Source organism: Ambystoma mexicanum, chromosome 1q (assembly GCF_040938575.1).
Source record: "Ambystoma mexicanum isolate Mex_15411 chromosome 1q, UKY_AmexF1_1, whole genome shotgun sequence".
NCBI lineage: Eukaryota > Metazoa > Chordata > Amphibia > Caudata > Ambystomatidae > Ambystoma > Ambystoma mexicanum.
Window position 1 is genome coordinate 984,296,034 of NC_090922.1, and position 22,694 is coordinate 984,318,727.

Below are 22,694 nucleotides of genomic sequence, written 5' to 3' on the forward strand. Positions count from 1 at the left end.
AGTGTCCCTCTTTTAAAGCCAAATGAACCACTGGGATTGGCATAGGCTAAGCCTTCCTTGATAAGCAATCCTGGGTCCCCAGAAACAATCTCCTGGATGCGTGAGGTCATAACCAGAGTGCTTTGCAACAGAAAAGGTAAAAGGTTTGAAAAAATTTACTACTAAGTCCCTCCAATCTGCCTGTCTGTTGTGGATCAAAGGGTCACTCTAGTTAATGGAGCTCTCTGTGGTTCCTGATTAAAGAGGCCGGTCTCCCTGGAAGCTGCAGCGAGACCAGACTCTCTGGCTCCCCCAAACCACATTCTTGTACCTTCTGAATGGGGTCCCCCTGCGGGCGCGACTACTGAAATACACGCAGTCATGACATAACACTGTCAATAAATACTGAGGGTGGGAGCTGGCTTCAGGTTGACACAATGCATATGAAACGGTTTTGGGGTTTCCCGTCTCCTTTGTTAGCCTCTGTAGCCAGACCCTATGTGGGCCTGTTTGATTTAAACTCTGATTAGTATGCTAATGCTGCCACCAGATACAGGGCTCAAGAAAAGGACAAGGCAGATCCATGGAGCCTTTGTTAGTCAATTAGGCTGGCCTTGGCAGGGGAAGGCTTGGCCATCCCCCTTCTGGGGATGCATCGCAAACTCCCACCTGTCAGATCTCAACTAAATGTGACAGTGAGGACTCCGCCTGTAGGCTGTGTCCACCCAGAGTACACGGGTCTGTGTGTATGTCCTGCGGTGAGCATAGGCAATGCGTGCAGATTAGCCCCACACATTTTCCGGAGGTTGATCTACCATCATTCAATTTCATTTAAAATTTCAACAAACTCCAGTCGAGTGTATACCCACCATACATATGGTCAAAATCCTCACATGCCCTCCCAGCCACAACATGTGAACCACCACCCTACAGAGCATCTGGTTGATCATCAAGGCGAAAGTACCAGCTGAGGACATGTGCATTTCCATGCTGGAAAACCTGGTTTGTGCTGGATGCCCATATCTAATCCCTGTAGGCATAAGGCCCAACAGAAAAAGTTAAGGGTGTTCTTCCCTTGCATGGCCATTAACCATGGGTTGGTGGTCTGTCTGGATCGAAAAGTGTGACCCAAAGATGTAGGATTTCAGCTTATTTACAGCCCACATAAGCCTCTTTTTCAATGACGGCCTCGCCGGCTAATACAGGCGACAGGTTGCTCTACCCCTTGAGAGTTCAGATGCGCTAACACTCCTCCAATCCCAAAATCGCAGGCGTCTGTCTGGATAATGAACTCCTGACCATAGTCCGGCACTTTCAGAACTGGGGCCCTGCACAATCCATTCTTCAAATCATGAAAGAAGGTTTGACAGGCAGGGGTCCAAGTTACCTTCTTCTGCCTTTTCTTTTTTCTGTTAGACCATTCAGGAGCATGTCAATGGTCCCATACACCTTCATGAAAGACCGATAGTACCCGGTGAGACCTAGAAAGGCTCTCACCTGCATCTGTGTGGTGGGGATTGTTAAATGACTCCAATCAAGCAGTCCCACTAAGTAAGTGCCTTGTCTGGGATTGCTCAAGGGAAGCCCTTATTTATATATTTTTATGACAAGTTATAATCTGGATGACGAACCCTTGTATCACGCCCCTCTCTTAGAATCCCCCTGACCCCACTGAGCCAAGAAGTAGGTTTGTTTTGCAAATTAAAAATGTTTATTTGAAAACTTAAACAATAGATATATCACACTTTTATAATAAATTAATATTTGATATCACACTTAGACATATGACAGTGAGTGATCAACAATGGATGATGTTATACTAGCACACTAGTTTAATTACTTAGGAGTAGTATAGAAGATAAGGTAGCTGAGAATGCTTTATATGGTACAAGGAAATGCAAGGTGAATAAATGGCAGTACAGAAATAAACTTGATATGATTTCAGCAGAAGATCATATGATCACTTTTTCTCTGACAATTCACTCCCCCCCATGCAATGTAAGGAGATGGAAGTAACACACACACAGTCTTCAGGAATACAATCACAGTACAATACGAATTCAGTTCCCCCCCTAGCAAGCTGATGGCCCCAGGGATGTGGTGGCAATGAAGTGAAAAATATACTCAAATTGCTTTTAATTCCCTATAGGAGGTTCAGGGTGAGTGAGAGATACTTTAAATCAGTTCAGGCCAGCCCTATCAATGATTCAGGGATGGTTACCAGGTTGAAAACGGAATTCCGTAATGGAAGCAAAAAACAAATATTTTTACACGTGGCTGAAATGAAGCAAAATGTCAAATCGCGGCAATTTAGTCGTGTGCGTCGAGCGCAATTACGGAGGAAGTAAAGGAGTAGCAAGTTGGTTTAGAGCTTGTTAGAAAGTTTAGAATCACAGTGTTACAGTAAACGTTAAATGACGCGTCTATCACAAACGGTTCAAGAGATACAGACGATTTTGTGAAGGTCGTTTTTCAGAAATTAAATTTTAAAGTTTCAGAATGACAGATGACAGTTTTGCAGCTTTGAATCAAAAGAAGGGACACGATTTCTATGATGCAGCTCTCAATAGGTTAAACTAGATTGAATTAGATTATTTTAAACTAAGAGATTGGTTTTGCACAGTTCTGGCTGAGTACTCACACTATATTTTGGACAGGAATGCGACTTTGTCACGGATCGGGTCAGGATTGGCTGCGGTTCTCTCGCCACTTGGCACTGGTTCTGCGCACAGCGATCTGGGTCAGCTCTGCTCTGCTGGTCTGGCACTCGGCACTGTACGGATCTCTGACCTCTGGTCTCTCTGGATACAGCACTGCTTTCTGGGTCTGCTACCGGTTCTGGCAAAAGTTCTTTTCAATGAATTCAAACAGCTCGCCCGGCTGTGAATAGTTTGGTTAGGTTTTGAGGCCTGCTGAAGAGAACTCAGCTTGTGGGTTAGGCCTTTGCTTTAAATTCTGGAGTCAGAGTTCTAAGTTCTGGTCTCTGTCTTGCTGGAGTCAGTCCCGATCTCTGGATGTGAAGTCGTCTATCAGCGTGCTCCGCAAGGAAATGGAAATTGAATGTCCTTACCTGTCCTGCACAGTCTCCTTTTATGTGTTTAGAAAGAGGGTGGGTCGGCTCATTCTGCATGCCCAACCCTCTCAACTTATCATTGGCCAGTTCCTCCTCTCTCCCTTGATTGGGGGAACTGAGTTGTGAATCAGGGTGATGCTGCCATTTACAATCTATTGAAGAAACGCCCCTTTGCTTTTGCTTTAGAATTCATTCTCATAACTAAACATATTTCCCAAACTCACAAGTGGTTGACATTACATGTACAGATCGCAGATGACTTAAGGTACATTCTGGCCCAGCTCTGATCTTCCTGGGGGCTTGCATTCAAAAATGGCAACTTATTTTCGTTTTAGTTGGTTTACCAATGTTAAATCTTTACCCAAAATTACCCAAATGTACACCCCCCTTCTACACATATTCCAGTAATTTACTAGGTCTCTAGCATAAGCACAGTGTCTGCAGTATTAATAATTAGCGGGGTTCGGTCCTAGGACACCGCACAAATTGGAGTTTGGTCTCAAATCGTGAGGGCCTTTTTACATTTTGTGGACCCCCAAATTGCACATTTCTGTGAGCTTAATACAAGATTTTATAAGCAATTTAATCAAACATACATTTGCTGCAATATGAATTCACACTCCAGTCTGGCCCACCCCTAGGAACTGGGAGAGTCAGGGATCACATGTCTCTCCTACCAGGCAGAGCTCTGTTTACAGTCAACACCCAAATCGGCATTTCCTATTCAAGGGAAAGAGTCTTTGCATCGGCTGAGGTCAGCAGGCCAGGGGGCCACTCTGCATTTGGTTAGCATGTCCATGTGATCTCCTGGCTTCTTGTATGGAGTTCTGAGGTGAGAAGGTTTCCCAGCCTCTTGTATTGTTAATTGAATCAGCCTGTCTTCTGTGAACAGCAGGTGTTTATGAATTTTAATTAACCAAAAGGCTTTGAAGTTTCAAGCTGGCTCAGGATCCTTTGGCAACTCCCGAAGTACAGTTCTACTGTCAGAGTTTAGACCGCTAGCGCCGGTTTGTGGAAAATGCCGGTACTGCACCCATTTTTGGGATCTGTCTTGAATTAATGCATTTCAAAAAGGGGATTTTGCTTGATAGTAAATGATCCTTGCTTAACATTGTTTTGATGGGAATCCTTACAGTAGAATAAAGTAGAACACTCAACCAGGGTTGAATTTTTGTTTGGTGGTTTCGTGCCCATGATTTTTGACATCAAGAAAATGAATTCCCAACAGTTCTGGGTTGCTTTTGGCAATCAGCATTGCCATTTCCAATGGTTTCAGGCTACTGTGTGTGTAGCCCAATGGTGGTTTTAGGCAGTGCCCTCCTGTGCTCACAAACATAGGCAAAAATGGGTGGCAGCCTATTCTTCATGTTTTCCCTGTGCACTTTCTGGGGAGTTCTGGCCATCATGATGTTTTCAATGCCAGTAATGCACAGTTTTGTGGTAGGGCTTGGATGCATGGGTAAAAACATCCCACAGGATATCCAAATCCTTCACAGCCTGGACCTTCACTTTGAGAGGTTATTTCTTACCTCCACCGAACACGTGGCCTAAGTAAGTCATGGTGCCCTGCACCATCTGGCACTTCGTGGCCTCGATAGTCAGACCTGCGTTCTGCAGTGCCTGAAGCACTTGTTTCAGGTGGGAAAAGTGATACTCCCAGGTGTGGCTGAAAACAGCAATGTCATCTAAATATGCGACACTGAAGTTTTCATGAACAGAAAAAACCTGGTTAACCATCCGATGAAAAGTGGCAGGGGCATTCTTCAATCCGAAGAGCATTACAGTGAATTGATAATGTCTTTCTGGGGTTGCGAATGCTGACGTCTCTCTCACTTCATCAAGTCGACCTGCCAATACCCTGCCGTGAGGTCAAAAGGTACTAATGTACTTAGCCACGCTGAGCTTGTGAATAAGCTCCTCTGCCCGAGGAATGGGAGGAGCATCTGTGTTCATGGCAGAATTGAGCTCCCTGAAGTCCACATAAAAGCGTACTTCAGTCTTCCCACCACCAGTCTTTTTAGGGACTTGTCCCGCTGGGCTAGCCTAGGGGCTGTTGGATGGCTCGATCAGTCCTAGGGACAATATCTTGGAAACTTCCTCAATGATGGTGTCCCTGACCTTATCGGACATCCAGTGAATCCTACACTTACCCGGCTTACTGTCTCCAATGTCCACATCATGGGTGCACCAATCTGCGTGACCTGGAGTCAGCGAACACAGACTGGCAAACTGTCCCAGTAAACTTCAACAGTGTGTCAGTTGCTGTTCTGACATGACTCTTGCAATGCGAACACCTTCAACTGACCCATCTCTGGCTTTAGTGTGCAGGCGGTCTGGGATGGGCTCGGTCTCCTCCTCAGTCTCTCCATCAGTCACTGTCATGACCATGTCATCCCGGCTACAATGGGTTTTTAGCCAGTTGATGTGAAAGACTCTTCACATCTGTTTAGGTCCTTTCACGTCAATGATATATGTCATTTATAATGCGCCTGTACACAAGTGTTTCTAGGTGCGACAAAACAAGGGGGGAGGAGGCAGAGGGAGGACAAGTCAAACGATCTTACTAGGCTGTGTGTCATTCGGATCGTGCAAGTGCAACAGCGTGCAAGTGCAGGAGGAATGCAGGCGGGGTGCAAGGGAGACGGAAAGTGGAAGTCCAATCAGGGCAGCAATTGCTCTGAGTGAGTGCAGCCAGGGCAGCGTGATTCTGGGTAAGTGCAAGGCGGCAGGGGGCTGTAGAGGTTACAGTTACAACCCCCAAATGCACGTTAGGGCTGGAGGCAGTGCAGGGAAGACTGATCATGGCAGAGCCTGGTACCCAGTGGGACTCGGGAGGTGGATAAGCACCCAGTCGGTCGGCACAGCAGACAGGCAAGGCAGCAGGGGAGACAGAGAAAGCGAACGCAGAGGAGAAAAGGAAGGTCCTGAGCAGCTTCCGGAACTTCAAGTGGTCCGGCTCAAGTTTGAGAGAGGCAGGGATGCCATTCCAGAGGGCGGCACCTGCAGAGGAGAGAGAGATCTACCCCACGCTCTCTGACTGGAGAAGCGTCTGACCCTCAGGGAGTTGGAGGTAGCTGAGCGAAAGGCTCGATAAGGAAGGTATTTTGAAAGAGAGAGTTGGATGTAGTGTGGTCCCCCGCCTCAGAAAGCCTTGTGGGTGATGCAGAGCGTCTTGAACTTGATCCTTGCAGCCACCGGGAGCCAGTGGAGAGATTTCAGGGCTGCAGAGATACGGACCCTGGGCTTGAGGCCAAGGATAATTCTCGCTGTACTGTTCTGGATTAGTTGCAGAGGGCTGAGAGTAGAGGAAGGCAGGTTGAGAAAGAAGATGTTGCAGTAGTACAGCATAGAGAGAGCTAGGGCTCTGGAGACAGTGAGCTTCTGGGGGAAAGTAAGAAAAGGAAGAATACCTCTGAGGGGGTGCAGCTGGTAGTGGGTCTTCTTAGCGAGGTCAGTGATGTGAGGAGAGAAGGAGAGAGTGGAATCCAAGATGACTCCAAGGTTTTTTACCCCACAGGAAAGTGAAGGAAGAGGGCCCAAGGAGGGCGGCCAAAGTGAGAGGGGGAAAAGCAGGAGCAGGGGTCCCAATGAGAAGGATCTCCGTCTTACTGGCATTAATGCAGAGATCATTGGAGGCACACCAGTTCTTAATCACAGATGGACAGGAATGAGCGAGAGAGGGGAGGAGAGGAGACCGAGGGGAGCATGAAAGTCAGCCAAGGGTCCTCTGCATAATATTGAGGCGTTCGAGGAGAAGGTAGAGAATAGGTGGGCCAAAGGGTCCAAGTATACATTGAAGAGCCAGGGGGAGAGGTTAGAGCCCTCTGGAATACTGCATGTGGATAGAGAGGTGGTGGAGAGAAAGGACCCAAGTTGGACCTGGGATGGTCTGTCCAGGAGGAAAGAGGTCAGCCAATCCAGGGCATGACCTGTAATGCCCAAATTCTCACAGTTTATGATCAAGATAGAGTGATTGACCGCATCAAAAGCAGAGTAAAGGTCCAGGAGGATGAGGACAGGACAGAAGGAAGGCTAGAATCAAGATTATAGAGCAGACCTTCACGGGTATTCAGGAGAGCAGTTTCCGTGCCTCTGGCTGCTCTGAAGTCAGACTGACTGAGGGTCGTGCAGACAATCAACACATTCCGTGTGGAGAGTAAGCTTGGAGATGGGCAGCTTTCCAGGAGTTTGCCCAGGAAACGAGTGATAGAGATAGGGCGATAGTTTGCCGGACAGATAGGGTCGGCAGAAGGTTTTATAAGGAAGGGGTACTCAAGGGAGTGCTTGAGGAGAGAGGGGAAAGATCCAGTGGCGAAAGAGTGACTGCAGGAATCAGCCAAGGCTGGAGTGAGAGTGTTGATATGGTCCTTGATGGTTCTGGAAGAGCTGGGGAGCACCTGCTTGGATGACACTTTCATAGATCGGACTAGTCTAGAAACGTCATCAGGGGTTATCAGAGAAAAAGAGGAGAAATGAGGAGGAGGAGGAGGAGGAGGAGAGGGAGAGGCGACCGGAGGGCAGCTGAGAGAGGTAGAGGGAGAGGGAGAGGAGAAGGAGAGAGAGGACAGGATGTCCTGAGTTTTAGTCTTGCAGTGAGATGCAGTGTTGTACAGAGGGCCTGGGAGGAAACAGGAGAGGTGGGTACTGCAGAAGGATTGTCCAGATCCTTACAGATTTGAAAGAGTTCTGCCATGTTGTTAGAGGTTACAGAGACGTGGGCTTGGATGTGGAGTCTATTCTTGGACAGGAGCAGGTGGCAGGCTAGTTTGTCAGAGGATGCGCCCGAAGCCTTCCACTTCCTCTCAGCCACGCTGCACTTGTGTTTCAGGGCGGTGAGGTCAGAATCATACCAAGAGTTGCACTTGGAGGCAGGATTCAGATGGATTCTCATGGTAGGGGCAAGGATGTCCAGGGTTTTGGAGATAGCAAGATGTCGGTTAGAGAGGGCTGTGTCAGCCACAGGAGTAGGAGGAGCAGATAAAGTAGCGGCTTATGTTGGTCGGCAAAGGGCTCTGGCGGTGCCAAGTCGTACTGCAGTGCATGCAAGGCACCATGTTGTACATGCAGAACAATCCTCATTAGGTGGTCATGAGACATTTCTGAGCCCAGTTATGTATATATTTGTTCCGTTGTCTGGTGTTTTCATTGCACCTCCTTTATGTTCTTGCAAGAGATTATGACACATTCCAAGTGAATGCAGGCGCACTGGTAAACCTACATTTCATTGCATAATCTAATCATGTCCGCTATGGGCGGCTTGGTTGTCACTGGTCACCTAATCGATCTTCTTTCTCCTCGTTCTAAGTCAGACGAGACTGGCATCAGTCCATCCGCATCCCTGACTAGCGTGTCCGATGGCCGATGCACAGAAGGCAGAGCAAGAGGGGCACGTTCAGTACTTGCTCTGTAGATCTGTAGTGCGCGGGTGCCAGTACTCGCTCCCTGCCACAGCCAAGCACTGCGGCCGCACCCACGCCCATGATGCCACTCATGAGCAGCATGACGCAGGCCTGATCCGCACCATTTACGGGTGCCACACCCCCTGGTCTCTCTGCTGCAGGCACAAGCCCACTGCAAGCAGTGTACAATGCCCAGAGACAGGGCTGCTGCTATCGCAGGCAAGGTAAGGCAGTCAGCATTTTGCCGCTCTAACATTTTGCACATACTGGCAAGCGCCTAACCTTGCCTAATGATAGGACCGGCTCTGGGACTGCGCCCGTAGGTTGTGTCCACCAAGAGTACACGGGTCTATGCATAGGTCGTCCGATGAGCATAAGAAAATGTGTGCAGATGTGGGGTGCAAATACAGCCCCAGTGTGACAGAAACTGAGAGGCCATGCAAGGCCCGTATTGTGAGAATGAAGCTGGCTGATGTTGAGACCCATTGAAATACGCAGGCCAGTTCAAAACATTGTTTTCCAACATAAGGCCTAGTTAATGAACAATAATGGGCCTCTGTCAATTCATCGAAATGGGCTGGTGCTCAAGTGAAGGAAAATGTGCCTGAGAAATTAAAACTGCTGGATGTGCCCAATACATTGCAAAAGACATTATGTGACTGAAAATGCTGATTTCATAAAATATGAAAATCTACAATTTCACCTAAAGAGACAGATAGCAGCATGTTACACTGACTTCATGCAGCACAAGACTGTCATCTAGAAATCTAAGGTGAAGCCAAGCACTTTGCATTTGACAAGAATAAAAAAACAGCGTACTTTTCAACATTCCAAATGACAAAAGGAGAGGCCTACTTGTTTAAAAGTGAACACTGTTTTCTCATGGTAAACCTTGGTCTATGTGTGAACAATACAGAAAGGGACACTCATGCCTTTTTAAATATTATATAAAAGAAAGACTTTACTCAGATGCCATACAAAATGTAATGTGTAAAACACATCTTCTCAATTTAAAATACTATTCTTTTAGAATTATGTATGTAGCTTGTTTTCCCCATTGAACTAAAGCCTGTGTCCCTGGAACTCTCACCTCAAAGACCTTTGGCTGAGGGCCCACCAGGAAAAGCGGGTCAGTTTTAGATCAAAAGTGAGGAAGGGTCAGATAAGCCATCCAACAGAACTGAACTCTTAGACTGTCATGGCCCAATAAAATGCCTCTCGGAGGCAGAGAATGCTAATGAATCTTTTAAAACTGTTAGAAACAGACGCTACAGATAAGCAGATTTTCAGGTCACATGTTTCTGAGGAAAACATAACTGGGTGGATTTGACTGCAATATGAAACAACTTTCCATATGAACGGACGGCCACTGAAATAACATGGGATGCTGTTTGATTCATAACAGGAGAACTGTACATCGTGATGGGTTCATTCAGGACTCATATCGAAGATCATCGAAAGCCTGTCAGTTCTATGTATCTCTTAATTGTACGTTATGTATAGAATCTGAGTTAGGAAGAAAACCATGATCCTGGCCTTTTCATAGTTCATAGGAACGGGAAAGTTGGTGAGCTGTTAGAAAGAAAAGGTAATGCGTGTTTTGTAAAGTTTGATAGTTATAACTGTTGCATGGATCATGAATAAACCAGAAAAAATGACAGCTCCTTCCAGGAAGATTGTGCCGAAATAAAATTAGTATTCCCTGATTCGTTATAAATTGTAGAATTCAAAAATATATATTTTTATGCAGTTATCTGAAAAGTGGAGGTAGTTGCCATGTAGTGAGATTCTGAGGAAACCCCCAAAACATTTTAAACCATGTCATTTTGAAATTATGCATTTTTCTCCTCCCCCATAATACGGACCTCTAAACTCCTTGGCCTATCAGCTGGCAGTGGACAGATTAGTGGGAGGGGGAGAAAAAGAGACCTCCAATCCGAAGCGTGGGAATATTCATAATATGCAAGTGTCATTTGTACTATATCATATCAGTTTTCAATCTAAAGAGGGACAGAAGGACAAAAAGGAGAGCAGACAGATAAGACTGACAACAAGGGGAAGGGAAAAAAAGGAGGATAGAAGGCTAACACCCAGGAGAGTAGATAGACGGGAGACCCTGGGACAGCTGCTGGGGACTCCTGACTGGAAGCTGTGAGCCCTTTCTGAAAGAGACCTGTGGCTTGAGGGACCTTGCTGTGAATAGAAACCAGAGGTGTGCGCTGCCCAGCTATTCCCAAAAGAGGGCCTGAAATCTGGCTGACCTCCTGTGCTGAGAATAGAGACATCCGATGTAAGTAGATATATTCCCAAAGCTATCCTTTGGTTTGGGAACTACCTGCCTTAATCCTTTGTATTTAATTGTGGGTGAGGGGATGAAACTATGTAGACCCTTAGCACATTTCATTAAAGTTAATTCAATTAATTCCCCATATAGACAAGATCACAGGTTGATTTTTGTTAGCATCCAAAACTAACAAATGTGATGCCCATTGGGTTACGGCCATTATAGTCAATACAGTAATTGGTGACCCAATTCTCCTGTAACCCCTGACTTCCTTACAGAAGAGGGGTGTCCTTAATCCCAAAATAAGAATTCCTAAAGTTCTGCCTTTCAAGTGAATGTAGTGTGTGCAAAATTACATTTCCCCATGTATTCCCAAATTAGAATCCCAAAGCCTGGCATTTCATTTGAATGCGTGTTCCCCAAACGATTTTACCAGCGAGTTAATTTCCCAAACCTTGACTTTCAACAAATAAGCCCAAAAGAAATCCCCATTATATTGCCACTCCCTGTACCTTGCCTTCAAACTAATGGGTCATATATAACTGATGCCTGAGCGTGTGGGGATGCTTGGAGAAAAGAGCATTGTGATAAACCAAGCAATCACTTTGTGGTTTAATGTTTCCTCTCTGTTAATGTGCAAAGAAATCCTATGTGTTTTTTAACTTAAAATTCAACCTGCGTTTCTTTTGATAACAAAGTCTATTAAGAAATAGATGTCAGTCAATTGCTGCCAGTCATTTGCATTTGTGATTATTGTGTTGTGCCACGGAGTTGGTGGCTGGTGCTATTGTGATTTGTTTATTATTCATTGTAGACATTTAAATAAATATACGCTATTATTTCTACATTTCTAACCCGGCCTGGTTCCTAGCTTATTGGTGATACGGAGGGTATCTGCTGAATGGTGTTATACTGGGTGGAGGCCTAACTAAATTTGAATCTGCTAATGCTGTGTTGTGCGACACCATGATCGGGGGGGAGCAACTGCCTGAGTTTAGAATGACCGTCCAATAAACCGTGACACGGATTAGCCCCACATGTTTTCCAGAGGTTAATCTACAATAATTCCATTTCATTTAAAATTTCAAAGAAGCACATGCGAGCGCATACCCACCGTGCGGATGTTCGAATTCCTCACAACTACGTAAATTTAACCCTAGGGGTGGGTATCTATGGGAGGACCATGTAGGGACAGACAAACTCCAGGGAGGCAAGTGCATATTAGATTTCAACAACCCTTCAGTGGTAAATCCTAGTAACACCCAAGGACTTCCACCACACTCCTGTATGGCTTATTGTAAAGTGGATGCTGAATTCCCAGGCTTTTTTGACCAACAACAGTATGCACCTCTTCCCCATCCCCTTTTCTACTACTGAGACGAGGAAGAGGGCTGGAGTAATGAGGATGACCAAGCACGACAAACCAACGCTGCTTCTAATCGTTGGAAACTTTCAAGTAACACAGGGACATTTAAAAAGCACACAGAGCGAACAGCAGGAGAGATACAGAGCCTGCCACTGCATCCGAAGTGCTCAGAGGTTGCTTGTGACACTGGAGGTGAGCGAAGCACAGCCCAGAAGCTGACAGACATGACATGCAGCGAAGAGAAGCTGGGAGAAGTCCCAGTCACAGGCAGCTGGAGCTGCCAGACACTGAGGGAAGCGAAGCGGGAACAAAGCGGCTCACAGAAGGCATTGCTGGTCAGCGGTTGAAACGCAGAGAGCACAGAAGCGCGACGAACGCCTAAGAAGACAAGAAATACTGGCAAGTCCAGGGAGTTCACCTCGGTTACAGGAGCACTTCAGGGTGAATACTGTGTGCCGGCCTCAATGCTATAAAGCACCAAAAAAGAAGGCAATATAATTAATACAGAAACAAACATTGGGAAAATCCAGAGTGAAGGCCACAGAATTGAGACGAACATTGCAAAAGGCCTAAGAGAATGCAATATAATTGATACAGACACGAACATATAGCAAAGCATAAGAGAAGGCAACAGAATTTATACAAGCATTGGGAAAAGCCTAAGTGAAAGCTGTACCGTTAATGCAGAACCAAATATTGTTGAGAACTCAAGTAAGGACAGAATAATTGATACAAAGCTTACAACGAAAGGGTTAGTGACCCAATACTAGAGAAGTGTCATGAAGAAGCCCTGGCAGGATAGTAAACCATACAAATGGTGAGTCTGGGACTTGCACCCAAATACCAATGTTGTGACACCCTGGCAGCCGAGTAAACCAGGGGTTGAAAGAAGTGAAAGAAAAAGTGTAAAAAAATGAAGGGTGTTAAGAACCCCACCTGGAAAGTATGAAACAGTAATAAAAGGGAAGACCCATACCCTATGGATAAACTACAATTCTCTGGCAGGAGAGTACCAGGGAGAGGAGAAGGTTCAAAAAGAAACTATCATTGTGGATACAGAAAGCAAAGTGTTTCACTGGTTTGAGGAAAAAAGAAACAAGAGAAGAAAGCAGAACAGTGAAAACTTGGCAGGAGAGTAAACCAGGGGGAAGAAGATAAGTGAACACATTTGAAGTTGTGGGATAGTGAGAAAAGGGGAAGCCATACCCCTTGAAGAAGGACAAGAAAGAGTGAAAGTAAATATTTCAATGAACTGTGACATTGTCAGGAAACAAGCCCCCACCCCTTCAACTGTGAGATAAAGTGGATAAAATGAGTATCCAGGGAGAGTTATCTCCTTGGTAAACATTGGAACATTATTTGACTTTGCCAGAAGTGAGGGCAGGACTGATTGTAAAAAACAAGAAGATACATAGGGAAAGTGAGGATCCCTTTCCTGGTGGAACTTTATTCCTTTTCTTTTGTGCACTCTAGATCTTTATGTTTGGAACTTTAAGAATAAGCTATAAGTTTATAGCTCAGAGAAATCCACATTTTCACCTTGTATTTAGTTTAGCATGTAACAGTCTGTTTAGGGTTTTGGACAAACAACAGCGGACACTTTTTAGTTGAACATCCTGACAGACATTCATTAGCTTTGTTGAGGCAGGGAACACCCTCATAGATCTAGGGACAGATAGGTTTTCCCCAACCCTACTTTATATTTTTACAATAAAAGTATATAACCACTATTTATCATGCCACTGTGTCAGAGTCTTACTCTTGAGCCCTTACACTCCCAAAATGGCCAAAAATGTTGTCTCAATCAATTGCACTTATCTCTCTGAACTCCTTAACATCAATATATCTCTCTCTCTCCCTCTTCCTCCCTGCACCCCCCCCCCAGTGGACCCTTCTCTGCCTCCTTCCAATCTTCAACTGTCTTACCCCTATTGAAGAACCCCTCTACTGAGTATCATCCAGTTCCTCTCATTCTCCATTATTCAAAGGTCATTGAGCAGGTGGACTTCAATCGGATCCTTGAGTACTTTTAGAATAATGGCCTTGGAGATGCTCTTCAATTTGGCTTCCGTAGTAAACACTCTACTGAGACTGCACTCATGCATATCTCCAACTTTCTCTCAGATGCTCACCACTCCAAAGTTTCTCCTATACTCACCCATTTTAAGGCTCTGTCACATTCGAAACTGTTGAATACCCCTCTCTCCTTCTCACTCTCCAAGATTTTGGGTTTAGCAAATCTTCTCTTACCTGGATTCCCTCCTTCCTGGAAGGTCGATCCTTTAACATCTCTTGGAACTTGCAAACCTCTGATCTCACTGCTCTCCCTTTCAGCATACCCAAAGGATCAGTCCTTGGATCTCTGCTCTTCAACTTCTATCCGTATGCATAGGAAGACTTACATTGTGCTTTGGCTTTCACTCTCATTTTTTTGCTGATGACATATTTTTCTACCTTTTCTCCTTCACCCCAGCCATCTTGTTACTGATTGCAAACTGTCTTACTGTGATTCGTCACTGGATGGCTCTGCACTGCTCCATGCTGAACTCTTCAAAAACTGAAGTCCTCTTTCACCCAGCTTCCAAGCCATCCCTACCGACTCTCCTATCTCCTTGCTGCCTAACTATCTTGCTCCCTCAGCCAAGGCTCACAATCTCTAGGTCTTGTTCGAATGACCTCTGACTGCAACAATTCAACACTCCCGCCCCCTGATTGTAGTGAACAAGGGTGCGGCGGACACCCCTGTTACACCTGCTCATCGCATCGAATGGTAGATTAGATTTAACTTTTCGGCTGTTCGAAGTTTTCATTCAGCCGAAATTCAGTCAAATCTACCTTACGTTTTTTTATTTTTTATTTTTTATACACATTCTTTATAGATTAGCCATATGGGTGTAGGAAAGGTATAGCACTTGGATGGATTGTTGTGGGTGGGAAATGTACTGCACTTCACTGGTTGTTGGGGGCAGGATATGTATCGCACTTGGATGAATTGTGGGGGTAGGAAGTGTATCGCACTCGGATTGTTGAAGGTTGCAACTGTGTTGCTCCTAGCTAACTATCAAAAACTCACCATTCTGCATTCTCAGCCTCAAACTCTGAACTAAACACAACCATACCTCTACCGCACCACAAATCACACGCACTTCACAACACCCAACGTGAAACCAAAGCAAGCACAATCATACCTCAACACCACATGATGGCTACCAATCCGAAAACACACCTATGCTCAGTGACCTGTTTCTCTGAACTGAAGCTGCCAATAGCACACCAAAGTTCTCTTGCTCTTCCCCCTCTCAATCCCAATAACAATTCCCCCAATCCCCCTTCAATTGTATATCCGCCAGAGCGTCAAGAGACCACGCAAGTAGCAACAGTGCATGGTACAAGACTCATTAACTATCGCTGCCTCCGCTATTCATTTGAACCTCCTCAACATTCAGAAAATTGCCCTTTTCTTAATTACCACTCTACAAAACTCTACTCTCCACACTCATGCTTGAATACTACTCCTTGGCCTTCCTCTCTACTCCTTCCAACCCTCTAGACAAAGTCCTCAACTTGCTACCCACACTGTCTACAATCTACCCAGATCCTCCCCCACTTCTAACTACCGCCAAGATGGTGGTTGGCTCTCTATGCTCATCACTCCTGTTTCAAGTTCCTTCGTTTGGTATACAAAGCTATCCATGATCTTGCTTCTCAGTACCTGTCTGATTGCATTTCAGTTTACTCACCATCTTGTTCCCTCCGACCCTCCGCTGCACTCAACTTCACTGTCCCATGCCCTCTTGTGCCTTCTTTCACTTCCGCTCCTTCTCCCTCCTTGCCCCACTCAACTGGAACCTGCTGCCATCACAATCAAAGCCAGCACAGCTGTGGATCTCTTCACAAATCTGTTTAAACTCCACTTACTTGCGACAGAGGGAGCACCCCTCCCACTCTCCCTCATTCCTCCCTACCGGACCTCCCTCCCGGGAGACTTAATAATGTCAATTTATTTATGTATATAGTACTCCTCTTTAGTTTGAAGCACTTGCCCCCATAGGTCAATGGGTTAATGTTACCTTTGTTAGTCACCTGTTTTCTTACATACATCTTTTTCTGTTTGCTTTGCCCCCAGTATATGTTCCACTTTTATGCACCCTCGTAAACGGACTCGTGTTCCTATTCTCATTATCTAGACTTAAACAGCAACTGCACTGTCTTATGATATTCGGCGTTTTATTTAGAACCAACTCTCGAGGGAGCCATGGTTCAGACACCAGTGCTGCCACATTCCGTTTGGGGCGTGGTAGTCCAGTCTTGGGATTTTTCTTTTAATTGTGGTTGTGTAGTCCTAGATTTTCCCATTATAAATCCAGCACTGCATGTCCCACAATGCAAAGAAAAAGCAGAACTGGGCTAGCACCGAGAGAGCGAAAAGGAGAGAGACTTTCTGCACAAAACAGGAACATCCGACTATAAATGCACGATCTAACAGGATTGTGTTGCTGATGCCCCCCTGCCCCCAACGTAGTGTATGGAAGATATTACGTGCGATTGTATATGGGAAGGCTGATGTAAACTGCACCGCCCTTTGCCATATCAGATCAATAAAACAATGTAAAGAGTCCCTACCGAGCAGGAACTGGGTTATGCATTTAAAAGTGTGTGCGAAAATATAAACGGCCGCTTTAACGAGTTCTCTGAACAAACAAGAAAAGGGCAAACAAAGCAGGCGCCCAGGAATGAACTGCTGATCACTACCACATGGGCAGGTGGCCTCCCAGCGCTCGTCCTTGCCCTCCCTCCCCCAGCTGTTCCCCTTAGGCTATCTGAGCACGCGCGCAGTGCAGCAGGGGCCGGGCAGAGAAATATGAAATTAGAAGGACTGGCCGCAAACTGCACTTGTGGTGCCATATTAGAATGGGTCGGTCTCCCCCACAACTTATGCAAGTTTCCTCTGAAATTAAAAGGCAAGGGAGTGAAACATAAAACAAAGTAGCACTGCTTTGTAATAATTGAACAAAAGTATATATATTTTATAAATAAAATGTATAGTAATCATTTGGTTTTTGTGCTTACAGTAAAAATAAAATTTAACAAGCAGAAAGGAAACCAACATGCACTTAAAAGCAGCATTCAGCAAAGCCCTCCCCACCATACACAGCTTAATTTGCTCTTTCAAAACGGCTGCTGCTGTAGCAGAGCTCGAAGCCGGACACACTGATTATGCATGACAAAGCTGATGACTGACTCGTTAGTTTGTATCTTCATTACCCCCGACAGCCAGCACACATCCTGCTCTTACCAGGCCTAAAAAGAACAATCTTGCCAAAATCAACCATCAGGAAGCTTTAAGAAAAATTATTTTAGTACCATGCAGCACTCAAAAGTATGTTTACTTAAGACTTCACAAACCCCAGCAACTCTCATTATGGCAGAGAAAAATAACATTCACAAGAATAGCATCTACCCAACACAGCTGATTACTTCAGTTTTGCCTACACACCTACCTCTGGATTCCACGGAATTAGTAAAAGGTGTACAAAAAACACCAGTAATGAATTCAAATCCCTCTTTGAACGCATTCGGTCAGCCACTCGCTGAACCTCCTGATAAAAAGGGAGGGCACACAATATGCACCCAGAAAGAGTCATTGCACTAGAACATGGCGGGCTGGGAAAATAGTTGGGAGGGCCTACATTGGCAAGATTTGCGAGAAACAGTTAAGGGAGTGAAGAGTTGTCCTTTGGGGGGTGGACTGCTAATATAGGCGCTAATATAGATGCGCAAACATGCGAGCACAGAAGTTACAAGCACTGACAAAGCCGATAGGTCTGGCTTTTCTTTATAAGCGTGAAGGTGAGTAGGATTAAATAATTGGATGCAGGCATCATCAGGTAAATATGGGTGTATTGGTGGTTGGATGAGTGGGTAAGTATGGTTGTATAAATGGATGACTGAATGCATAGTGGGTAAATCCGTTCAGTTGTGTAAGACAAAATGTGCACCCCCCAACCCCCCTCGCCTGCTTTAAGAACGGGACACGCCGCACTCCTGGCCGGCCTGCACCACAATAAGCAATGCCCCTGAAGATCATGACACTCACTGCAGGGTCATGCGCTCATTGCGCTAGGTGAAAGATGAACGTGTTTTTTAAATCAAAGTTAAAATCTTTCACCTAGTATAGAAACAAAGGGTGTGGCCTGGCCCCTGGCACCCAAACATACCAGCCACCAGTGGCAGTTAGTGCATTTTTATAATTGGAGGGGTGTAAATATTTGCGAAAAGTGTGCAATAGCATTTGGTGGATAATGGGATAAAATGGTACATTGTACAGCACACTTTCTGTTAATTGGGTAAAAAGCATTACACAGTTTGCAAACGATTTTGTGGGGCAGCTCATGAAACATACCCAAATATCCAATAGATACAAATCACCAACGGTGCACAGGAGCATTTCCCGCCCACTGCATTTTCATGCCTTTCCCCACAATATATGCCAGTACAGGGGTAGAGATTGGAATACATGGAGCAGGAGCTGTAAGTAGCTCCAGGGTGTCGGACACTTCATCATAACCAGGAGTTACTCATCATGATTCAGGAACGATTAAAATGTCATGGACGAGTTCAAGACTGGTTATGTTTGAGGGAGGAATTTAAAAAAATGGAGAACGCAAATAGGTTAAAAGAAATACAGAAAAATTAACACTTTTGTTTAGTGAGTTAACATTGAGAGACACACAAGTCAGAATAGCCACTGGAGTGCCTTAAAGATGGTGAAACTTGTAACCCTGCCTAACCTTTGACTGCATCCAAAAATGCACACACCTTATACCCCTCTTTGGTATTTATTTCCGTCTTTCATTTTATTCCTGAATGACTTGATCCTGTCAGTCTCTTGCCGTGTTGGTTTACTTTTCTTCACCTTTACTTCCCTCTTTAAGTTGCCATTTCATTCCTGTCAGTTATTCTGTCTTGCTGCTACCTTTTACTTAGTCATTACCGATCTTTGCTGCTACAGCCATAACTCTGCTAGTGTATCACTTCTGTTACTGCATCAATCACTGTTCATGTCTTTTACTGCCACATGTATACCCCGACTCCTCTTTTTCTGTGCTGGCGCCCCGCTCACTTTCTCCCTGCTACAGAATGGGGAGCTAAATGGTGCTGCAAATCTAAATTCACATCAGATGCAAACTACAACTGTGTGTTCAGTAAAGAAGCCACTGTGCTTTAAATATCTTCTAGATGTTGTTACGTAATGCACCTTGTATGCACAAGCACATAAGTATTCTTGAGTGGCACAAGTTGGCTCGGGGTGCCAAAAGTAGTTCCTGGCAGCTGTTGGTGTTATCCTAACCAGGCTCTTCCAGGCTATACCGAGGGGCCAAAGAGCTTGCAGCTCCCCTCAGTTTCAAACCCTGCAGTATAAAAAAAAACATTTTCACACAAGCTGTGCCAATACATTTCCATGCTGGCTGCACTAATATATGCCAGTATTCCCATGTAAGAAGATACTCATGTTTGCTTTGGGCATAAGCAATGATACTATACGAAAACATGTCCAACCTGCTTATGCCAATATATGCCAGTACCCCCAAGTAAGAACATACTCCTGTTGGCATTGGCATTTAAAATACCATGCCACAATGAGAACAAATGCCCAAACTGACTCCAATGTAGGCCAGTCTAGACACGTACCAACACTTATGCTTGCTTTATCATCCATGCCCAGTAAAAAATGGCATGCCACAGTAAGCAATGGCAAGACTGGCTGCACCAATATGCCAATCTAGCCATGTCATAAGATTAAAGTTGGCATTGCCCAAAAATGTCAGAAGAACATATCATGCCACTTTAAGGAAACGTCAACAATATTCCCGTTTTCCCCAGGCTCTCCCATCCCCACGCATGCACACATACTCTCATTCATACCCTTTCACCCATACATCTTCTCTTACATTCACTCACACCTGAACCCAGAACATTCACACTTCATTCTGCACATGGGCACTGTAGGGAAGGCATGGTATCACAAGTATTGACACTGACACAATGGATACAATTTGTAAAACTTTTATTGACAATGTCGGGTTTGGAGAAATTCCTATTTTGCCCTATAACTAAGATGGGAATAGTCTCAACCATCAAACAATAAACAAAACGGTCCTAGTGGAGTCCGTCAAATAAAAATGGCCTATGCTAACAAAAACCTAATGCCTGCCCTATCTCTTGTACAAAAAAGTGTAAACAGGGGAAGTGTATGCAAACGGAAAAATCAGTATTCAAATGATAATGTGGCTGAACCAGCTCTCCTCCCCACGTTAGGCCTCATGGAGTAAGGTGATACTTGTAGACAGGATGACACACTTTGGGTCGTCTTCAAACACAATACAAAGTTAAAAATCGTGGATCAAGGATCTGGCCTTCCATGTTAAAGTCTCTTTCTCTGACTTATAAAATAATATTTTAACCAAAACGTTCACAAAGATCCCCCTCTGTCGGCTTAGACCTTTCACCACACAGTTCTCGTAGGTACACCTCTGTCGGGCTCAAATCTTTCACAATAAAGATCTCGTAGTTCCCCCCCCTGTCAGGCTCAGACCGCTCATGATAATTTTCAACAAAAAGTTGCAAGGAAGCTCCCTTCCCCAAGCTTATTATACTCCGGGTCTCCCTCAATCAGGCTCGGACCACTTCCGATGTTGAAGTCTTTCGAATGTGCATGGCTTTCTTTACAGACCACCGCAGGACCACTTTGACTCAAAGTTTACTTGTTTACTTTCACTCATCTTGCTTTAAATAAAGTACCTTTCACAGAGACTTTAGAGTGGGCTACTTCCTTTCACTGCACCACTCTGTTTCTTAGTATCGCTGATCTCACAGCTGCATTTTACTTTAAATTTCATTCACAGGTCTGCCTTTCTTCGAGTCTCATTCACACAAGTGCAGCCTTCACTTGTGATATAATGTTGCTACTTCATTTGCTTTAATACACAACGGTCTCTCAGGTCGCTTCCCAGCTCACCGGCTTTTACTCATGGGCACCACGAATGGCTACTAAAGGTGGCTAGCACCCAAAGACGTCCGTGTAGGCATGAAATGTTGTGAGTGACTGACATGGAATTCTGTGACAGAGAGGATGCCGGTGGATGTTCTGTCCCTGTAACTTAACTGATGTGACCTAATGTATCCCTGTTCCCTGTACCTGGAGCTGCAGCTGGAACTCAGTAAACAAGTTACCTGTTCCTACACTGGTGTCAGCGTCATGCTTGGCCAGGAACCCACCTTAACATTGTCGATGAGGATGCTGGATGTGCTGGGGGACAGCATCTGGGAAGGCAAATGGACATCCACCACCAGCCAAACAAGAGAAGATCCTCTCTCAAGGTAGGACCACCGCGGGCTGCAGTGGGGGGCCAGTGAGGCTCAGCCATTTATACAAGGAGGTCGTGCCAGGTCCTGGGGGCATATTGAGTCTGCAAGGGGTAGACAGTGACACTTATAAATCTGTTGTGTCTGCAGGAGGAGGCTGTGCTGAGAGAAGTGGCTACAACAGGGTTGTTGCTGTGAGGGGCAGCCAGCCGGAAGAAGTGTCAGTGGTGGCGGTCTGGTGAAGACCCTCATTGGGCATCCCTACGACTGGGCTCAGAGAGTGAAGCTGCCCTGGTTGAATGCTGAATTGGCAGTGCAAAGTCACGTGTGGAGGACACTTACTGTGATCAGCTGACAAAGCTTCGGTGTCACGGTGCGTGTGAGCTTCAGAGGGTCTCTGTCTGCAATAGTTGCCTTGGGTGGCGGCTTCTGGTGAGCAGAGTTCTGTTTTCTTTCGTGCAGCGGGGGTCGCAGTTCTGGGGGCAGTCGGCTCTTGGTGGTCCTTGGCGCCGGAGCAGTGGTCTGCGCTGCAGGTGGCAAAGTGGGTCTGCGAGTTAGCCCTCTTGTGGGCGCAGCTGATATTCCTGGGGAACTCCACTCTATGAAGGATCCCAAAGACTGATGACACCGTAGAACATTTGGCATTCTAGTGCAAGGGCTGTTCGCAGAGCGGAACATGCCCACGTTGTTGGGTACTTTATTCAGATCTCTACAAGAGAGTTGGTGTCGCACAGTGCCATTGCAGTTATTATGAATTGTAAAAGAACTGCTTTGCAAGTTGCGATAGGGCTGAGAAAAGGAATGGACAAGCAGTTGGGCAATGTGAAACTCCTCTCAAGCAGGCCCAGGTTACCAAGGAAGTCAGAGTGCGAGTTGGAACGCAATGCGGTTCACACATTTCCAAAAGGTATTGTGAGGGGGAAAGAGAAAATTGTTTAGGTTTGTTCCAGGAGGAAGAGTTGCAAAAGGGAGCAGCACACAATTTAAGCTTTTGTTTGATCTGTAGTACTGTTTTAAAGACATCGGAAAACAGTCCTCTTTTAGTGCTCCAGGAACTGGATCCAGATTTCTTAATATTCTTAGAGGAGATTTCATTGGAGTAGGGAGAGAACTAAAGGTCTCATAGATTGATGATTTTGTTCTTGTTTGTTTCCTAGTTAGTTGCTTAATTAACAATAGACTTTTGGTAATAGTGTGATGTGAAGCCTGTTGAATTTCTATATCTGT

The 22,694-nt window shown here is 45.3% G+C and overlaps 1 protein-coding gene across 2 annotated transcripts in view; it reads right to left on the reverse strand.

Annotated features, from left to right (window-relative positions):
* Positions 1-22,694, reverse strand: part of LOC138539815 (interferon-induced protein 44-like) — a 237,741-nt gene that overhangs the window by 185,148 nt on the left and 29,899 nt on the right. Inside the window, exon 2 of one of the 2 annotated variants that reach the window (XM_069641636.1) lies at positions 12,520-12,568. The exons of the other annotated variant lie outside the window; for it this stretch is intronic. The gene's annotated coding sequence lies outside the window, so the exon portion shown is untranslated. The remainder of the gene's footprint in view (positions 1-12,519; positions 12,569-22,694) is intronic. 2 annotated transcript variants of the gene reach the window in all.